This window comes from Delphinapterus leucas, chromosome 14, assembly GCF_059928025.1.
Source record: "Delphinapterus leucas isolate spDelLeu-1000000601 "Yukka" chromosome 14, BTC_Dleu_Yukka2, whole genome shotgun sequence".
In the NCBI taxonomy this organism is placed as follows: domain Eukaryota; kingdom Metazoa; phylum Chordata; class Mammalia; order Artiodactyla; family Monodontidae; genus Delphinapterus; species Delphinapterus leucas.
The window spans coordinates 11,621,334-11,642,588 of record NC_143142.1 but is presented as its reverse complement, the minus strand read 5'-3'; the positions used below and the strand labels follow the sequence as shown (position 1 = coordinate 11,642,588).

The window sequence follows — 21,255 nt, the reverse complement described above, 5'->3', positions numbered from 1 at the left end:
ACAGGTTGGCCCAGACACTCCCAGGGCCCCAGGAGATGGAACACAGATGGCCCAAACCAACAGGCCCGAGCAAGCCCCCTCCCTATGCCTACTTCTGCAGGGCCAAATGACCGAGCCTGAAGAGCACATAATGGAAAAACACTCAGATAGGACTCTTTTCAAGTGGGAAGGGAAAGGAATGGGATTGGGGGAAAGAGAGGAGAGTAAAAATTAGGAAAGAGGACAAGAATGAGAGAAAAAGACTTAGGGAGGGGTCGATGAATCCGGGGGCTAAAGTATCAGAGAGACCAGAATGGGGACAAAGAATAGGGAGAACAGGCATGGGAGGTGGATTAAGGAGACAGATGTCAGGAGGAAGGGTGTCAGAGGGAAAGAAATGAGACAGGCAAGGATCAAGGGTCAAGGGGTATCCAGAGGTGAGCTGGATGGGACAGCTATCTCAGAAGGCCTGCAGGAGCGCCCCCCCACCCCAACCCCAGGGCAGTAAGTGTTAAATACTTACCTCCTCGGTGGATGATCAGGAGATGACAGGGTGGGGCTTCTTTGGTGCATTTGTTGTGGCACTTTAACCTGAGAGAGAGAAAGAGCGAGAAGGATGGATAGGTGGATAGATGGATGAATGGATGGATGTTTAGATGGATTGGTGGTTGGATGGATGGGTGGATGGATGGGTAGATGGATGGGTGGGTGGATGTATGGTTGGGTAGATGGATGGGTGGATGGGACACACCAATGGTTCAGAAAGCTCTGGGTGCTGTGGATACCAAGACATGAGACGAGATAGGGCAGCTACTGCAAAGGCATACCCTTGGAACCTAGGAACTTAACTCTGGAGAGAGTTTGCTGCCATCCCACACTCACGGGTCCGTCCTGGGTCGTCCAAGAGTTGGTAGCAACTGTCTCACCAACAGTGCCCACTTGGACTTCATGCTTTGAAAGACATTGTTATCTATCGGTCTATGTTTATCCTCCTCCTCACCATCATTCAACCCTGATAATCATCACCAACTTACTTGAAGACTCATTTGCCAGGCATTGCACTAAACATTCTACAGATGCTATGTCATTAGACCTTTATAACACCGTCATGAAATAGGTATTATTATTCTTCCCATTTTACAGATGGAAAAACTGAGATTAACTGACTTGTCCTGGCAGAAACCCTGGGTCAGTGGTGCCAGAGGTGGCATCATTTTTTCTTAAAGGCTCATGCTATAGGAGACAGCCAACCAAGGCTTCCAATTAGGATGAGATCAGCAACAGGTATTAAGTTTAAGAGTTTAGAGTCAAAATGTCTCCCTTTGAGACAAATCCAAGATGTCACCTTGCTCTTCCCCATACCGTTGTCAAACTTCAAAAGGGTACTGTGACCTTGCTCTATCCTTTTCTTTTGGAATTTTACATCTGCAGGGTGGATACACACTGCAGCAGGTGCTGTCAATGCTCCATGCATATCCTTTTGGATTTCCTTACTATTTCTGTGTGCACCAGCTTAACTTCCAATGGCCAACATCTTTGCCAGAAGGCTACCCTCAGCCTGCTTAGAGGTTTATTATCAAAGTACTCTACACAGAGAAGTGGGACCTTCAGATGTGTCCTCCACTCTCTTCCCCTCTACGGATTTGACAGATATCTTTAATGGAATGGTTTGGACGCCCAGACATGGACTTAACATTGACTCAGTTAGTCTAGTTCAGTGGTTCTCAAAGTGGAGTCTCCAGACTAGCAGCAGAAGCGCCAGGTGAGAACTTTCCAGAAATGCAACTTCCAGGGCTCCAGCCCAGATGTGATGAATCAGAGACTCTGGAGCTGAGATGCAGTAGCCTGCTTTACCAAGCCCTCCAGATGAGTCTGACGGTAGGTGCTGAGGCATGAGAACCACTGGTCTAGTTGATGGCTTTGGAATGTCTGTGCACATTTCCCCAATTTTCCTTGTGTTCAGTCTTTTATGGCCCTAACAGGGCCCTGAATTCCTCTATGATATGTAAAACTTAGATCTGGGGCTCCCAGGGGTGCAGGGGGGGAGCCAGGAGGGATGTGGGCAGCATGAAGCAATCGCATAGTGAGAACGTTAGTCCATCTCAATTCTCCTTCACGCTGACTGCATCAGGGGGATTTCTTGTGCTAAGACGTCTTTACGTCTCTCTGCCATGTGCTAACCCCAGATTTGGACAGGCAGCAGTATTCACAGGGAATTGAATAAATTTATTTTTCCACTTGGATGTCTATTTATTTCTGGTCCCCTTATTTTAATGGCAAATGATGTTGATTCTCCATTCATGATTATAAGATACATCTTCACCTGTAAATAAATTTGCTTTAAGTGAAAAAGGCTACAAATGGTCCATGAATAAATGTAGGGCTGCTACATGAACAGGACAAAATCAAGACAGGGTGGTGAGTGAATGGCTGAGTTAGGCTGGGAAAAGTTGGCTGAGACAATGTGGAATCTTCAAAAAGAGGTGACAGCTCTTGGCACCCGAAGTCTAAGAGGGCTGGAAACATTAGGAGGTACGCTTGGTCACAAACGTCATGAAGACCATGTGACTCTGAAAAAAACAAGAGCTAACACTTATGCAGTGCTTCCAATGTACCAGGCAACGCTCTCAGTGCTTTACACGATTTACTTAATCCTTGTAACAGCCCTAAAAAGTAGGAACTTTTGTTATCCCCATTTTACAGAATAAGAAACTGAGGCTCAGCAAATTTGGATAACTTGCCCAAGGTCAGCTAGTCAGTAAGAGGTCCCAAGTCCAGCTCTAGCTCTGTTAGATGCCTCCAAAGCCTCCATTCTTCTTGCTTTACATCTTGGGGGTGGAGGTGAGTAAAGGGGAAGGTTCCTGTGGTCTATAAGCAGCTGAGTCAAAATGTCCCTTTTTTTGAGCCTGTCACCTTGCTCTTCCCCCTACAGTTGCCTGACTTCACAAGGCAATAAAAATCCCACGTTACTGCAAACTGGCTTTGCCTTTTTCTTTTCTAAGGCCCCCAGACTCAGAACTATAGAGAAGGGAAGACCTGCTGAGTGTGAAATTAGCCTTTAATTCATTCTACATACACTTAAACTGGGTCTACTGGACCCCAGGTTCTGGGGACACAATGATCACCCAGATGAAGCCCCTATGTTTATGGGGAGGGTTAATAAACACATAAACAAGTATCAGATAATCGCCTGTGTGGTAAGATGGTGAACAAAATAATACAGGGAAATGGGATGGAGAGTGACAGGAGTGGGAGGGGGAAGGGCTCCAGTGGCACAAAGGTTGGGGGGCAAAATCAAGCCTCGTGGGTTCAGGGGTCAGAAGTTAAAGGCTGATGAGGCTGAAGTGAAGAGAACCAGAGTGAAGGGAAGACTTGAGGAAGGGGAGGTGGGCAGGACCCCGGGGCCCCAGCAAGGAGTCTGTATTTGATTCTACAAACACCGGGAAGCCTCTGGAGGAATTGGATGACTGTGACTCGGTCAGATGGACGTTTGGGAAGCCCTGGTTGGGGAGACTGCTGACGCCAAGTGATAGTTGAACCAAGAAGTAAGTGTCTGCACTCTTTCCTGTTTGAACTAGCTCAATTCCGCCAGGAAGCTTCCAGAAAGAGAGTGCTCCTTTCTGCCAGCCCCACCTAGGAGTCTCCTTGACCAATCCCAGCTGGAAGCCGACGAGCAGTGTGAACGCAGAGTGAGGGCAAGCAGCTGAACGTCACCTTCGGACCACATCCGTATCAGGACAAGGCAGCCGAGACCACCAATGACCTCAGCCGTCTCCTGCCTCCCCCTGGCATTTTCCGCTCTGTCTCTCACAGTAAGGGAGCAGCCCTCCTCCACTCCGGCTGAAGGGTGGGAGATGGAACTCTCATCCTTCCAGCCAGGGCTTCAGAGGGCAGCGCCAGGCTCTGGAGCATAGCCACTGCCCTTGCAGACACCCCAAGAGAGCGCTTTCCGATGCCCGGACACAAACTTGGCACAGAGGTTCACATGTCTAGAACTAGAATTAGAGCCCACACATCCAGGACCTGCTGATCCAGCCGGCAGGATTAGCTTAGAGCTGAAGTCACCCAGACCCTGGAGGGGAGGTGGTACAGGAACTGAGGCCAGACTTGTGCGTGTCCCACTTACAAATAATCATTTTTCCAGCAGGAAACACGCATGACTCTACCCCAATTAGACTTTTCCTTTTCACTGCCCATGAAAGAAAAGAGCTACTAGCACGCAATTTATCGGTAAACCACCTGCTTCAGAATCAGATTCCCAAGGCATACCCTCTCGGGTTCTGACTCAGGAAGTGCCGGGAATGTGAGTTTTCAGCAAGCGCACGCCACAGCTCAAGGACCACAGTAGAAGAAGGATACATTCTACTTCCCAGATGAGTGGTGTCCGGATGCCTAAACCTTCCGGAAGGCAGGGTCCTCCCCCCTCCACACCCCCACCAAAAAATAAATAAATAAATAAATAAATAAAAGGAAGTGGTGTCAGGATAATATACAGAACAAATCTGGGTTCAAAGCCTGACACCACTTCCTGGCTGTGACAAGCTGGGGGAGTCACTGACCCGCTCTGAGCCTCAGTTTCCTCATCTGTAAAGTGGGGACAACCTAAATGTCTATCGACAGGCGAATGGATAAAGAAGATGTGGCACATATATACAATGGAATATCACTCAGACATAAAAAAGTAACGAAATTGAGTTATTTGTAGTGAGGTGGATGGACCTAGAGTCTGTCATACAGAGTGAAGTAAGTCAGAAAGAGAAAAACAAATACCGTATGCTAACACATATAATATATGGAATCTAGAAAAATGGTACTGATGAACCTAGTGGTAGGGCAGGAATAAAGATGCAGACGTTGAGAATGCACTTGAGGTCACGGGGGGGAAGGGGAGGCTGGGACGTAGTGAGAGAGTGGCATGGACATACATACACTACCAAGTGTAAAATGGACGGCTGGTGGGAAGCAGCCGCATAGCGCGAGAGATCAGCTCGGAGCTTTGTGACGACCTGGAGGGGTGGGATAGGGAGGGTGGGAGGGAGACGCAAGAGGGAGGGGATATGGGGATATACGTGTGCATAGAGCTGATTCACTTTGTTGTACGGCAGAAAGTAACACACCATTGTGAAGCAATTATATTCCAATAAAGAGCATTAAAAAAAAAGTGGGGGGCTTCCCTGGTGGCGCAGTGGTTGAGGGTCCGCCTGCCGATGCAGGGGACGCGGGTTCGTGCCCCGGTCCGGGAGGATCCCACATGCCGTGGAGCGGCTGAGCCCGTGAGCCATGGCCGCTGAGCCTGCGCGTCCGGAGCCTGTGCTCCGCAGCGGGAGAGGCCACGGCCGCGTACCGCAAAAAAAAAAAAAAGAAGTGGGGACGATCACAGCATCTGTCTCGTAGGGCGGCAGAGGAGATTAATGATACGACAGAAGTAAGGTGCTCAGGACAAGCACTTGAAGTTGCAGGTACTCTCGTTTTTATTGTGGGAGTTGTCGCTTTTCCTGCTAGCTGATGCAGTGTTCCACAAGCCCCTAAGACCCTCTGCTGCAGGACTTTCTCTGGCTGGGAATGTGGGCTGGCTGGACTGCCTGGACCCCTGAAAGAACTCCGGGTGGGAGCTGGTTGATGGACCGCCCAGTACCCTCTCCCTTGGGGTGTGTCGACGTGGGGCTGGACCCCAGGTGCCCATAGCCGTCACCCGCTCTTCCAGGACCCAGGACAGGCTGTCTTGTTTCCCCTCCCTGTCTCCCTCCCCTACTCCCCTGCTGGTGTGGCCCGGGATCACTTCTCAAAGAAACCATGTGCCCTCAAATCCCTGTCTCAAAGTCTGTAGAAACAGGGGAGCCCAACTAAGACACCACGATTATTAAAGGAGGTTCAGAACAGTGATGTGGTCTGTCCCAAAGTTCTCACACCAAAACCAAGTCCTCTGCTCCCTGTCCCTCGTGTGTCCCTTGAGCCCAGGAGTCTGGTCCTCCTTGTGCTCCATTCCACATGGAGGAAAAGGGAGGGGTGGGCAGGAAACAGCTGACCACCCTGGACAAACCTCCATACCAGACGTGGTCCAGAGGAGCACCATGAGTTAGGATGGTGGCTCTGATCAACTCCAGGCACCAGGGAAAGGTCGTATGTGGTTCCAGAAGTGGTGAAAAGCCTGGGCTTCGGAATTCAGCCAACCTGAGCTTGAATCTACCCTTTCCAGACTAAGGGGTCATCCGTCTGCTTTGTTAAGTTCCGGGTTCCTCACCTGCAAAACTGCCATGAGGCTCCAGTGAGAAAATGCCTAAGTGTTGCCCACCTGGGCAGCAAATAAGTCAGTGTCTCTGCAGGCAGGGCTAAGGCACACTTGAGGGCACACGGGGAATGCCATGCGAGCCTCAGACAGCTTGGAAACTTGGAAAGGGTTTATTTAAAACTTTCATGGAAAAGAGTTTATTTTTTTCAAATTCAAAGGCTAACAGGATAAGCTTCAGTTACCAAGAAAAGTTGCTTGCGTGGGATATCTCATTCTCCAAAGGAGCTGCTGGCCGAATGAGACATCCTCTCTGTCTGAAAATTAAATATGTGAATTTATCTTGGGGGCAGGATCTGGGTCTTCCTCATCCTTGCAGCAACCTTCCCTACCTCGCCTTCAGTGCCTGGTCTGGTGGCTGGTGCATGATACATGCTGAACAGATATTGGAGAGGTGGAGGGAGAGAGGAGGAGAGAAAGAAAAAGGAAGGCAAGCCCAGCAGCAGGGAAAGCCCACCGAATGCCCCTCGTGTGAGGCCCTTAATAGTCTCCATCAATTTTTTAAAATGATTTCTATTTCTTATAAATTGTATCCCTTGCAGAGTGTGAAGTGCAAACACGTCCCCTTCAGCATTCCCTTCCTTCTGCCCTCCTTCCTCCCCGATGGGGAGGTGGGGGACAGGGGTCTGACCACAGGCAAACTGGACTTCCATGGATCTTGCCCGGGAACCGCGGGGACAAACGGCCCCTTTTATGAGCAGCTCTGCCATTTTCTTAATGGATTTGTCCTGGCCCCCCAGCAGCCCCATGGAGCAGACGCAAGCCCGGAGACCGGTGTGAGGCTGGAATCAAGAAGGGTGGCCTTCCTGGAGGAGGGGCCCCCAAGACTCTTGCTGGTGAACACAGTCACGTTCATTTCAAATGGTTCATGGGGGATTCTAACCAGTTTATGAAAAGTTTGCTCCAAGCAGCCCAAATCCCTGGTCCTTTCTCTCATCTCACACCAGCTCACGTTGCAACCCACCTGAGAAGGCACCGCCTTTCCTTCCGGAGTGCAAATGGGATGTTTTAAAAACCTGGCCCCCGATATCCAATTGAGGAAACGTTAAGCAAACACCAGTTTGGGGCCAGGCGCTCTTACATAACCCTGTACAACTCTGAAGAACAATCCCGTGAGCAATGGATAATGCTGCACCCGTGCCCGTTTTAAAGTCAAAAAGACTGAGGCTCAGGAAGCAGCCCAATCATACAGATAGTAAATGGCAGAGTCAGGATACCCATTCATTCACGCACGCAAAAAACATCATCACCTTCCTCCTCATGTCAGGTGCTGTGAGAGGCACTGGGGGTGTATAATAAAATAAGACAAGAATTCTTTCTTTAACAATCTTTCTTAGAATCATCTAGAAAGGAGTTTACTACCTAGATGGGTATATAAAGCCATCTCTTGTCCTTTCAAACATGAACATCTTTCCACTCGTCCCATCACCTTGAAGTTGCCTCCTAATAGGAACATACATATTGATAATTACCTTAAATGTAAATGGATTAAATGCTCCAACCAAAAGACATAGACTGGCTGAATGGATACAAAAACAAGACCCATATACACGCTGTCTACAAGAGACCCACTTCAGACCTAGGGACACATACAGACTGAAAGTGAGGGGATGGAAAAACATATTCCATGCAAATGGAAATCGAAAAACAGCTGGAGTAGCAATTCTCATATCAGACAAAATAGACTTTAAAATAAAGACTATCAGAAGAGACAAAGAAGGACACTACATAATGATCAAGGGATAAATCCAAGAAGAAGATATAACAATTGTAAATATTTATGCACCCAACATAGGAGCACATCAATACATAAGGCAAATACTAACAGCCATAAAAGGGGAAATCGACAGAAACACATTCATAATAGGGGACTTTTAACACCTCACTTTCACCAATGGACAGATCATCCAAAATGAAAATAAATACGGAAACACAAGCTTTAAATGACACACTAAACAAGATGGACTTAATTAATATTTATAGGACATTCCATCCAAAAACAACAGAATACACTTTTTTCTCAAGTGGTCATGGAATGTTCCCCAGGATAGATCATATCTTGGGTCACAAATCAAGCCTTGGTAAATTTAAGAAAATTGAAATCATATCAAGTATCTTTTCCAGCCACAATGCTATGAGACTAGATATCAATTACAGGAAAAAAATCTGTAAAAAATACAAACACATGGAGGCTAAACAATACACTACTTAATAACCAAGAGATCACTGAAGAAATCAAAGAGGAAATCAAAAAATACCTAGAAACAAATGACAATGAAAACATGATGACCCAAAGCCTATGGATGCAGCAAAAGCAGTTCTAAGAGGGAAGTTTATAGCAATACAATCCTACCTTAAGAAACAAGAAACATCTCAAATAAACAATCTAACCTTACACCTAAAGCAATTAGAGAAAGAAGAACCAAAAAACCCCAAAGTTAGCAGAAGGAAAGAAATCATAAAGATCAGATCAGAAATAAATGAAAAAGAAATGAAGGAAACAGTAGCAAAGAGCAATAAAACTAAAAGCTGGTTCTTTGAGAAGATAAACAAAATTGATAAACGATTAGCCAGACTCATAAAGAAAAAAAGGGAGAAGACTCAGATCAATAGAATTAGAAATGATAAAGAGAAGTAACAACTGACACTGAAGAAATACAAAGGGTCATGAGAGATTACTACAAGCAACGGTATGCCAATAAAATGGACAACCTGGAAGAAGTGGACAAATTCTTAGAAATGCACAACCTTCCGAGACTGAACCAGGAAGAAATAGAAAATATAAACAGACCAACCACAGGCACTGAAATTGAAACTGTGATTAAAAATCTTCCAACAAACAAAAGCCCAGGACCGGATGGCTTCAGAGGCGAATTGTATCAAACATTTAGAGAAGAGCTAACACCTATCCTTCTCAAACTCTTCCAAAATATAGCAGAGGGAGGAACACTCCCAAACTCATTCTATGAGGCCACCATCACCCTGATACCAAAACCAGACAAAGATGTCGCAAAGAAAGAAAACTACAGGCCAATATCACTGATGAACATAGATGCAAAAATCCTCAACAAAATACTAGCAAACAGAATCCAACAGCACATTAAAAGGATCATACACCATGATCAAGTGGGGTTTATCCCAGGAATGCAAGGATTCTTCAATATACGCAAATCAATCAAGGTGATACACCACATTAACAAATTGAAAAATAAAAATCATATAAAAAAATTGCCTCCTAGAAATGATCCCATTTGGATTGGAACCAGGTTTCCAGAGTCTTGGGTTCGGAAGAATCACTTTCCCTCCGGAGGCTTCTTTTGAGATCTATTCCACCAACTAGTATTTCCTGAGTACTTGCTATGTGCCAGGCATGGTGCTCGTCCTGGATGTATAAGCAGTGAACAGAGCAGACACAGCCCTACCCTCAAATAGTTTAAAGTCTGGTCGGAGAGACACGCAGGTAAATAGACAAACACAATGTAGTATATTATATGGAATGATCGTGAAGGGCGGGGTATGACACTTGGAACTGAGGGGAGTCAGGGAGGGCTTCCTGGAGAAAGTGATAACTGAGCTGAGCCTGGGGAGCTAGCAGAGTTGTGCAAGGAAGATCTAGGCTAAAGCACTAGGGTGCAAAGAATCCTCAGTGGGTGGGCACGTCTCCTGCTGATGGCTCAGAGAAGCTGGAGCTCCAGGCATAAGGAGGGAAGTGGTGAGGAGGGAGGAAGGAGAGGTAAACAAGGATAGTGCAGGGTCTCCTCGGGAGACTGGATTTTATCCTGAGAGCCAGGGGGAAGTAAGGAAGGGTTTTAAACAGGGAGGTGAAGGCTGGATAAGCATCTTGGAAAGACCCCCCTCTGGCAGCAGATACAATCACAGGGCAGCAAGTTCCCCTCTCAGGTTATCCTTCCCGTTCCCTGCCTCTGTGCGCCTTTTCCCACAACACTGCATTAAGTGCTCCTTAAGCCTTCTTGCAAAATCACTAAACAAAATCATTACCCCCTTCGCAGTGGGCTTGTCTGAATGAGTGCCCCAACCGAGCAGTTTTGACGCCCCTGGGGTCTCTCATTTGAGCCCGTGCTTCTAGAAATGTCTCCATATGCCCTCAGTGAAGAATCTCAAAAAACACCCCTTCCCTCACTGCCGACAGCTCAGTGGGGTTGAGCTCTTTGGCCTACAACTGGGTTAGAAAGAAAAACGCAACAGCAGAAATGAGCAAGGGAGATGGGGAGTATTAACATAGAAAGAAGACTGAACGCTCCAGCAACATAATGAAAAATAATCAGGAAAACCCCGGCACAGGTCTCTCCACAAGAGGATACTGTAAGGAAGCTGTAGATTTATTACCTGTTGGTGATGCCTTCCCCGACCCCCTCAGCTTCCCCGAGAGAGGAGAGCATGACCACAGGGTCCGCTGGGTTCCCAGCACCTGGGGGTGCTCATCACAGAGACCCATTTGTCATCTTTCAATTCAAGAAGGGATGATGGGAGAGGGTAGCAGGCGGGGGAGGAAAAGACTGACAGCTCTGGTCCAGGGTCAGGTTGAGACCAGATGCTCATCTTCTGTTCTGCTTGTCTGGTTCAAGGAGAAGCAGAGTGGGGGCTGGCAACTGTGTGGCTGGTCCTTTGCCCATGCAAAGTGGTTAAGGCTCTGGGACCTTGAATCAGAGGGATCAGTGGGTTTGAAGAGTGGATCCACCCGCTGTGAGACTCTGGGCCAACTATTTACTCCTGAAGGCCTCTGTTTTCTCATCTGTAAAATGGGGATAATAATAGACCCTACCTTCCCTGGTTGTTGTAAGAATTAAATGAGCTTGTGCATGTAAAGTACTTAGCAAAATGTCTGGCACTCAGTAAGCCCTCAATACATGGGATCAGCAGCATCCTCCTCCTCATATCCAATCCCCACCTCAGCCTCAAGAGAATTATAATCCTCCCTCACATACCACTGTAACTGGACCCAACTATAATAGGTAAAAACGTATATAAGGGACCATTAATTCCCATGACGATTATTGCAAAAACTGAAGTGTTTCTATTAATGGAAAAATAAGTTTGGGCTTCAAGCTGGTGATCTCTGAGATGCATGCTCATAATTGTATCCTGCCAATATCCTGCCTGTTGCACAAATTCCTGAAGCCTCCAGGAACTTCGCGGCAGCTGCAACACCAGCTCGTGATTTCCCCCGCTTTTCAAGAGCTGGGAAAATTAGGGCACCCAGTGGCTCAAACCAACCATGGCTTACTTCACGCTTTTATCTCCTTGTCACCTGTGGCTGAAGTCATTTTGCAAACACAGGAAAATTTCAGATAAAACATGGTATTTTGATGTAAGGACACGGGCTAGAAGGACACACAGGGCAAGAAGGGAACCAAAGAGTATGTGAAATCCAAGTGAATGTCAATAGTGCCAAGGCTGAGAAACCCTGATATAAACCCTTTAACATGTCTCCCAAGAAGTTGGCTGGTTCTGAAAATCCCCAAAGAAAAACGGAGAACAACAACTACAGAAAAGTAGGAAATGGGTAACTTTTCCAGAACTTTGACCTTGCTTAAACCCATAGAGGTGATTTGGTGAGTCTGTTTCTTTTCATACTTTGTATTCATAGAGAATCCACTTCTGCAATGAAATAAGTGCTGAACAACTTAAGGATTCTGATTTGAAGGAATCCCCAAATCACTAAGGTGACTGGGGCACTCACATGTCTTATCACATCAAATGCACATACTAGCCTCATTTTACATCAGAGAGGTTTAGAAACTCTCCCAGAGTCACACAGCTAGGAAGTGGCAGAGCCAGGACCTGCTCTCTCTAGCTCCAGCGTCTGGATCTTGCTGTTGCTCTACTGTCCTAAGTTGAGTTCCCTAGAAGCAGATCCTGAGGCGGGTGATTTATGGAGGCAGTTCTCCAGGCTGTTCCTCAGCAGGATAGGAAATGGGGGAGAAGCTAAGCAAGGATGTGGCTGCAGGTGACTACAGTCTCAGCCTGATCCCACAGGGGACTCTGGAGTGTGAACTGTACCATAGAGTCTGTCTGCCTTGAGGCGAGGAAGCTGGCCTTTTGCACACTTGCACCATTAGGCCCTGGCTCTGAGCCACGCCGGGGAGGAGCTGCAATCACCCAAGGGCAAGCCTCCAGAGAAGGTCTCAGGTGTCAGCGTCAGCGTCCCTAAGTGAGGTCACTGGCACTGTGAGCAGGACATCAAGACACACGCGGGTGAGCCAGGGCTGCGCTCGGCAGCCACTGATTTTATCACCTTGTCTTCAAGACACAGGAGTGAGCGCTCTGCGGTCCTAGAGGAAAGCGAGTCTTAAACACCTGCAAGGTATTCTGATACCCAAACCCTTCCCGTCTCAGGCCCTGAGAGCAGGTGACTCAGAACATCAGACTCCCGGCTTCTGCCCTCCACTCCACCACCCAGAGGAGTGGCCATCCTGACACCACATTCTCCTCCCCGCACCAGGCCTCATCCTGGCTGGCAAGCTGGTCCAGCGTGACGAGAGCTCCAGAGCCCAAGACTGCTTTCGCCGGACTGCGGCTGGATGCATGGTGAGCGGTGCCCCCCTGCAGCCTGGAGCCTCAACAAGCACCAACAGGAGGTCCAGCAGTAAGGCCGGTGCCACGGCTGCACAGCACAGCCAGTCTCCTCTCGACCCCGGGCCCCGCCTGCAAGACACGCTCAAACTCTTCTCAGCCCTGATCCAAGCCTTTGCCCGTGCTATTTCCTCAGCCCAGAACACTCATGCGTATGTGCAAATAGGAATTATCCGAGAGTTTGGTTAAAATGCAGATTTCTAAGCCCTATCCGTAGAGTCTGGGCCAGAGGCTGGGCTACTTCTCCCTTGGTGGTTTTGGATGTCCCCTCCCTTCTGCTCTCCAGCCTGTGCAGGAAACAAAACAAAACAAAACAAAACACCACCTAGGTTCAAACTCATATCTTCTAGAACACAAGCCACCCAAATCACCACTGCTGCCAGTTTTCCTGCCAGAGATGCAGATAGAGGTGGAGAGGTTTCCAAGGAGACAGACCTCGGCTCTGCAGAAAGGTCCTTCTGTAGAAGGACTCTGAGAAGGGGGAAGGATGCAGATAAGGCGTGACTGAACCAGGGAAATGCATCCGCATCTTACTGCAAAAGCAAACTTCAGCCAGCCGAATCCACAGCTATCAGACAGGAGTAGACTGTGCTGACATCCGACCGCTTAGAGCTAAACTCCACTCCGTGCTCTTGAACCTATTAGACGAAAATGCCTCATTTTAGATAACTGCCAGTTGCTTGCTGAGCATAATTTCCTAGTAGTCCATTAATCCCTCTATTCAGAACGCCGGCAAGACAGCTGATGATAATTCTGCAGGAAGCGGGCATTGAACCAAAGCAGGAGGCAAACGCCTAGATATTTGGAAGTATCCTGGCTTCCGGGGTGGAGGGGTACCCCCAAATTAATTCATAACGCTAATTATAGTATTAGCTTTCATTCATTAAGCTCTTATAATGGGCCAGGTACCAGGCTAAGCATTCTCCCTTATTTATCTCAGTTGTTTTTTTTTTTAAACAATCTAGTAAGGTAGATATTATTTTCTTCTTTCTATAGAGGAAGAAATTGAGCCTCAGAAGTGATTACACAGTTAGTGGCAGAGTCAGGATTCAAATATAGGTGTGTGTGTCTGACCTACAGCCTGGGTTCCTAATCATACCTTACCATTTTGACTCAGCACATAACTATTTACTGGAGAAACCAGGATGAACAAGACTCATGTCTATAGAGTGAGGCCAAGGGATGTTAACAGCAGAAGAGACTGAAAAATAATCAGCAAAGGTGGACCAACCTTCAGAAAAAAGAAATGTCAGGTTGGAAAATAAAATTGGATTTTGTCAAACTCCTGCTTTTATAGAGAGCGGTGGTTCTCAAATTGTGGTCCCAAGACCAGAAGCAACAGCATCACCTGGGAACTTGTTAGAGATGCAAATTCTGGGGACCCACCTCAGACCCGCTGAATCGGAGACTCCAGGGCATAGGTCCAGGAAGCTATGTTTTAATAAACCTTCCAGGGGATTTTGATACACACTCAAGTTTTGAGACCCATAATCTAGAAAAATAAAATCAGCTCCACAAGGGAATTCGGAGCTCACGGGAGTAGTGCTTCTAAACTTAATGTGCACGAGAATCACCAGGACAATCTTAAAACGCAGATTTGGATGCGGCAGGTCTGGGGTGGGGCCTGAGAGTCTGCATTTCTGATCAGCTCCCAGGTGATGCTGATGCTGCAGGACCAGGGGCCACACTTGGAGTAGCAATGGGTCTAAGCCAGGGCGTTTCTGGCAATAACACAACCAGAATTGCTCTAGGTTTAAAAAAAGGGGGGGTGGGTGAGAAAGAACCATTGCCTTTGGGATAGGTTCAAACCCAAGCCTCTGGAAATGCTTTAGGAAAACAGGAAATCACCCACATCACATACCACTTTTTTCCCAAAGTTCCCACTCAGGTATAAGACCTCCTCTGAGCCCTTTAATTAAAATTGCAGCCCCTTCCCTGACTCTTCCTATCTCCCTTCTCTGCTTTGCTCTTCTCCTCAGCACTTGAACATCATCTGAACAGATGACCTATTTTACTAATTTACTTTGTTTACTGTCTGGCCTTCCCCATCTCCATCTCTCACCAGCATGTAAGCTCCATGAGGGCAGGGATTTTGTCTGTTTCATTCACTGTTATTTCCCCTGCGCCTAGAACAGTGCCCAGTGCATAGTACGTGCTCAATAAATATTAGTCGAGTAAATGAACACACATTTCTGCCCATTTTTTCTAGAAGCTCCCTCCCCACTCTTGGCGCTGCCCTCTGGAATTTCACCTGTTGCTGCTCTCATGCATGTACTTCAGTTTCACCAAAATTTATTTCTCTATAGGTGTGTCTTCCCTTAAACTCCTTGACAACGGGGTCTGTGTGTTACCCTTTTCTGTCCTTCACCTAACCCTTCCACCCAAAATTCTGCCAACCTTTGAAAACACATATAAACAGCCATCCATCCTCACTATAATTAATGCAAAAACCACAGAATTTCATTCATGGAAGAGTAAGGTCAAACTTCAGCTGGTGATATCGGTAATGCATGCTCCTAATTATATACTAGAGGGAGCGCTGAACTCCACTGCCATCACACAAGTACAACGTCAAAGTTCCTGAAGCAACCCAGAACTCTGCAGCTGTTACAGACTCTGTTTTCACCTTTTGTGCAGTTTTTCTAAGGGCTGAGGCAAATTAGAAAGATCAGTTGTTCCTTCCAACCACGGCTTGGTTTGAATCCTGCCTCTTAGAGTTCCAGGAGCTATATCTGCACAAGGTGGAGTGAGGAGGACTTTTGATAAAACATTGTCATCTTGGGCAAGGACATTTCACCTGTTCCTTCTAACCGCCCTGTGGCAGGGGGTGCTAATATCACGCCCACTTTGCAGGTAAGGAAACTGAGCCCTGGGATGACAGTCCCCTGCTCAAGGTCACACAGGGAGTCTGGCAATGCAGGTGGGACTCCAGCTCAGTTCTGGCTGCCTTAAAGCCTCTGCTTCTGGGACCCACCTCTCTCCCCCAGGTCCCCGTCCCTCCCCCAACCCTTGGCAGGGTCTGAGCCTCTGCTCATTACTTCTAGAACAGAGACAGCATGAGTGGACGCTATCTCATACTTCTGCCTCTAGCGCTGAAAATTAAAATGGCTCAGGGAGTATTCAGCCTTGCCGACTCCCGGCTGCATCCCTGTCACCTAATTACCTGACTTCAAAGCCTCCACTCGGCAGGTGTGAAGATGTGAAAGCTGCCGTTTCCCCTGAGAACATGGAGTGACTACACACAGATAAAACAGGCCCCAGAGCAGCTAGTGTACCTGGGAAATCAGACAGAGCTTCGAGTTGGACCCGAGGGCTTGGCTTAGTGTGTCTCAAAGTCAGAAAGATCAGGGGCTGCCATCCTGAGTACTCACCTGAGAGCTGGGTCTATAAAGGACCAAGGTGGGGATGTGGGCCTCCAAACACTAATGCTTGGTAGTTACTGCCCCCACCTCCTTCCCTTGTGCCATGGAGCTTAAGGCTCCTTTAGAGGCTGGAACTCATTAATCCTCCTCACAACTCCAGGAGGGAAGGGCTCAGCCTCACCTTTTGACTGAGACAACCAGGCTGGGGGAAGAGTAAGAACTCCTTCATGGGGCAGGGATGTGGGGAGGCCTGAAGGAATCCAAATGAGTTCCCAGCCTGGACTGCACAAGGAAGAGGAAGTCTAGAGGAGAGAGAAGGGTTCCTACTTTTCAACTTAGTGGCTCCTGTAAGGCGATCAGAGGCACACTCGTTTGTAACCCTTAGATACAGCTGAATGTTATTGACTGTTTTACAGTAATTGGACCAAAGCAGGTATTTAATACAAGTTTACAGAAGGAAAGAGGAAGGCCAGACAGAAAGGCATTTGTGACCTTTGACAGAGGACAAAACCCTAAGCCTGGCACTGGGCTATGTCCTTTGGTGCTGATTATTCAATGCTCACTGTCACATTGGGCAGGTGTGATGATTATTCCTTTCACGCAGATGAAAATACTAGCAACGGAAATGTGGGGCGACTCGCCCAATGTCATTGAGCTAGACAGCCACTTCTTAGCTGTGTGACCTCAGGTTTATCCTTGCTGGGAGTCAGCTTTCACATCTGTAAAATGGGAAGACTCAGAACCACCGCCCCCCACCCCGAGAGGCACCACAAGAAGAAAAAGTAAAGGGCAAAAGGCCTTTGCAAACTCTAACTCAGGGATCAGCAAACCATGGCTGAGTGGACAAAGCCAGCCACGGCATATCTTTGTACAAAGGCCTTTACTGGAATAAATAAATTTGTCACACTTATTTGTTTATATATTGTCTATGGCTGCTCTTGAGCAACACAGCAGAGCTGAGTGGTTGTAACAGGGAACCATTGGCCCACAAAGCCTAAAATATTTACTATCTGGTCGAGTAGAGAAAAAGTTTGCCAACCCCTGATTTCAGATGCTATGAAAATGCAAGGTCCCACTGTGCCTCTGCAGACAGCACTATGCCTTTCCAGCATCGCCCTCAGCTCTGGTTCTTATTCATAAGCTCTCTCCTTGACCCTTTACCCATGTGTAGAGGTTGATTTAAGACCTGTTTCTGAAAAAACAGAGAAGCAGCTCTCCTGAGAGCCAAGAAACCAAAATCCCATAAGCTATTTCAGAGCCCAGGATGGCTCCTGCCGACATCAGGCACCATGAAAGGGTGCTTCCAGGAACAGCCACTTACTTGCAGTTTTTACACTTGAGGCCAAAAAGCATCCCCTTCCCACAGACTGTGCATGTCTGAGACATCCAGTACTTCGTGGAAAACCTGTGGGAAAGAGACAGAAAGTGTTCAAGGCCAAGGTGATGGAGACTGACGGATCTCTAGAAGGATGACCACTGACAGGATAAGAACATGGGCCCTGGATTCCAGCCCCTCTTCTTCAGAGATAGGTGACTTAATCGAGTTGCTTAAACTTCAGTCTCTTTATCTGTAAAGTGGGAATAATAACAGTATTGACCTCATAGGTTGTTCAGAGGATTAAACAAGGTCATGCACAGTGCAAGGGCTTTACATAGTGCCTTGTAAACGGAAAGCGCTCACTGAATTGGGCTGTGACTGTATTGTTACCCAAACATTCATAACAGTCATTCAGTCGTTCAACAAACATTGCCTGCCTGGAGGTCTATGTGCCAAGTTCAGATTGGAGACAGATGGATAGGGCTAGAACTGTCCTCAGAGAACCACAAAGCAAGGTGGGGCCCCCCCGGTGGTCTATTCCCCATCACTGCTAGTTACATCGCCTGGGAAGCTTCAAGAAGGGGTGATCCCCCCAAAAGTGGAGACTGCAAATGTTAGTAGCAGAGAAGAGGGCCCTAAAGGGAAAGCCATTTTGGACATCAGCCCACCTCGCTCCCCAGCCACCACCACTTGCTGCAGACATAAGGCAGTGTAGAGGTTTCTGATATACAGCTAGGAACCAGTGGGAACAGAGATGCATTTGATTAACTTCTAGGGCCCCCTGCTGCTGCCAGGGTGCTTTCCTCTTCATGAGATACCAGGCAGCAGCAGGGCTGGCCCCAAGAAAAGTATTGAAGGTTGCCAGGTCAGACTTAATTCTCATTTTCAATTTTTGTCACCTTCCGCAGGAGTTGTAGCTAATCTCCACTGCCTCACAGTGTCAAAATGAAAATCAGAAGCGATTATGTAACTTGGTGCTTAAGAATTCTGAGGGCCAGACTGCATCCCTCTGCTGTACCACCTTGCCTGATTTAGGTCAGTCACTCTTCCAACAGAATGATCTGCAGCCCAAAGCCTCCATAACTAAGCAAATAGCAATATTCTGAAGAGACACTCTTGTGGCCAGGAAAACTCCCTTTCCACTTTTGGACTGGGGGTTGGTTAAGTCCCTTTCTGCCCCTTTCGCAGGATGAGCAAGAGTGGCAGGATCTATTTTGCAGGATTTGTCAGCTCTGGGGAATGGCAAACGGACTCGTGTTTCATCCACCAGCCAGCAGCATGGGAATCAAGAGTATGAGTGGCAGGTGGGAGTTCCTTCTCCTTTCCAGCCCTCTCCCATCCCTGGGATCAGCAATCCCTCTTCCAAGCTGTGGCTGAGGTGACTCTGAGGACAGCGGATGGTATGGGATTTTAATTTCATTTTTTCACCAAGGCTGGGATGAGTCTAGGTCTTTCCATCCTGGCATGGAGCCCAGAGAGAAACACAGGGTGAGACTGGAGAGTAACAAGGCATCCCAAGTGCCAGCTCCTCTAAGAAGATGTTCCTGATGCCCAAGATCATCAGATCATTTTCCTCCTCTTGGCACCAGCATTTGAATCTGAGGTACCACCAGGTCTAACATTAGGGTGCTAGAGTCTAGTGTCGTGGCTGAGCCATGGGTGTGGCCAATTGGGTGGAGCCAATCCAGGGGTGTGGCCAATCCAGGGGTGGAGCTGAGCTAGGGGTGTGGCCAATCCAGAGGTGAAGCTGAGCCAGGGAGCAGCCTGTAAGCAAACAAAACAAGGCCCTTCTTTTTGATGCCTTTCCCTCTGCATCTCACCGCCTGACCACTGACGTGTCTATCGTGTATTTCTCACGACTTCCTCCACCGTTTTCTCATTTGAGTCTTAACAACTATCCTGTCAACATATTTCTTTCAAAAACTGTTGACGAGATGCCATTCCGGGAGAATGTGCTCATTCCTGCCTCACCCCGGGTTATGGTGACGTGTCTGCCCCTGGAATTGCCTCCCCCACTTATAGCCCTGATCCCCACCACCACCGTACTGTCATGGTCTGTTAACTGTCTATCCCTCCACTAGACCTCAAGTTTCCCAAGGTTGAAAGCCTTACGTCGTGTTCAGTGCTGCAGCCCCGGTACAGATATTCTCTATAAATACTAGTGGAAAGAAACCATGAATGAGTGAGCTCTCTGCTGGTCACAGAGGCCTCGTGCGAAGGAAGCTCTCAGCAGAGGTGTCAAAAGAACACAAAATGCTGGGGTTAATTAGCTTGTAGGTTCATCACTTAATCATTCAGGGACTCAGTTTCCCTATCTGTCAAATGGACATGACCACACTTGTGCTACTTACCCCACTGAGTTTGTGAACAGATTGTGAGGATAATGAGATAAAATGTGGAAAGTTAACTTCGTATAAGGGATGACTTAGTAGATAGAAATCTTCCTCCTGAAAAGGGCAGGTGTACTCCTGGAGAGGTTGTCCCGGGCACCCAACAGGGCTGGAGCCCTGGACTGACCTATGCTTCAGCAGAAAGTGAGCATCTCTGACTTCAGCCTGCAATCTTGTCTTCTGGGTGGGGAGACCCAAAATTAGGACAAGCATTTGTCTTAATATTGATACCATTTACTGAGTGGTTATTATGTGCCAGGCCCTTTGCTTAGCACTTTAATATATTATCTCATTTAATCCTCATGACCACCCTATGAGTAGTCAGAAATATCTGATGAGAAAATTGAGTCTCAGAGAGGTTAAGTAACTTCCTCAGGGTTGCAAAGCTTTACTATCTGGGATTGGAATACAGGCCAGTCTGACTCCAAAGCCCTGGCTTTTAAACAGTAGGTGTTAAGTTTATGAGCCAGGTGAACAAGAAGCAGACATCTCAGTCCCTTGCCACATCGAGGTTCAGCCTGGTGGAGGAGAGAAGAGCATGGTGATATCGGAGCTGGGGCAAAACAGCCTGCCAGCCTTTCCCCAAGCTGGGGCCAGAGGTCCCAGCCCTCCCTGTGCTGGGAGGTGGGCCCCGGTGCAGCCAGGAATCCAGCCTACCTGTGCTTGATGGAGTTGCCGAGGTCTCTGCGAGGGATCTGTGGGGACCAGCGTGGCACTGACAGTGTGTCTGCAGGGAGAGAAGAGAGGAGGAGAAGGTCCTGTTACACAGAGAATCGGAAGTGGGGGTGGGCTCCCACCAAGCCCCAGAAGGAAGAGGGAGGCTCGCTGGCCTCAGGAAGGACACTGGCCGCCATCACTTGCTAAACCAAAGCCAAATGGAAAACTGGTTTAGCTTGTGTTACCTTAACTCACGCAAGGTCCCCCGTGTGGGGCAGTGCCTGGAAAAAAAACAGCTGGGGGAAGAATAAAACTGAGCATGGCTCCCATTTACCAAGTGCTTACTGTGTGCCAGGCATGTGCCATGTGACTCACATGCCTGAGCTCGTTACATCCTCAAAACAAGGTTCGGGATTGTTAGCAACCTTCCGGGTGAGGAAGCTGAGGCTTGGAGAGAGGAAGTCGTGTGCTCAAGATCATACACCTTGTAGATCACACAGAAGCTGTGAATCCAGGCTTAAGGGACCTAGAACACGTGCCTGTGTATGCAAAGTTCTAACTTAGCAGATTCCAAATGCCAGTTGTACAAGTATCACTTTCCTAATTTTTGTCATGCCCCTGTACAACCCATAAAATTATCTACTTAATATTTTAGGTTGACTTGTTTGT

The 21,255-nt window shown here is 47.7% G+C and overlaps 1 long non-coding RNA gene across 1 annotated transcript; it reads right to left on the bottom strand.

The window, feature by feature from the left end:
- Window positions 1-225: 225 nt before the first annotated feature.
- On the bottom strand, window positions 226-20,651 carry LOC149747555 (uncharacterized). The gene is made up of 3 exons (XR_016387498.1): window positions 20,587-20,651; window positions 17,543-17,626; window positions 226-570 (listed from the first exon to the last, which is right to left on the bottom strand). It is a non-coding gene; the product is annotated as an uncharacterized LOC149747555 (long non-coding RNA).
- Between the last annotated feature and the right edge of the window lie 604 nt (window positions 20,652-21,255).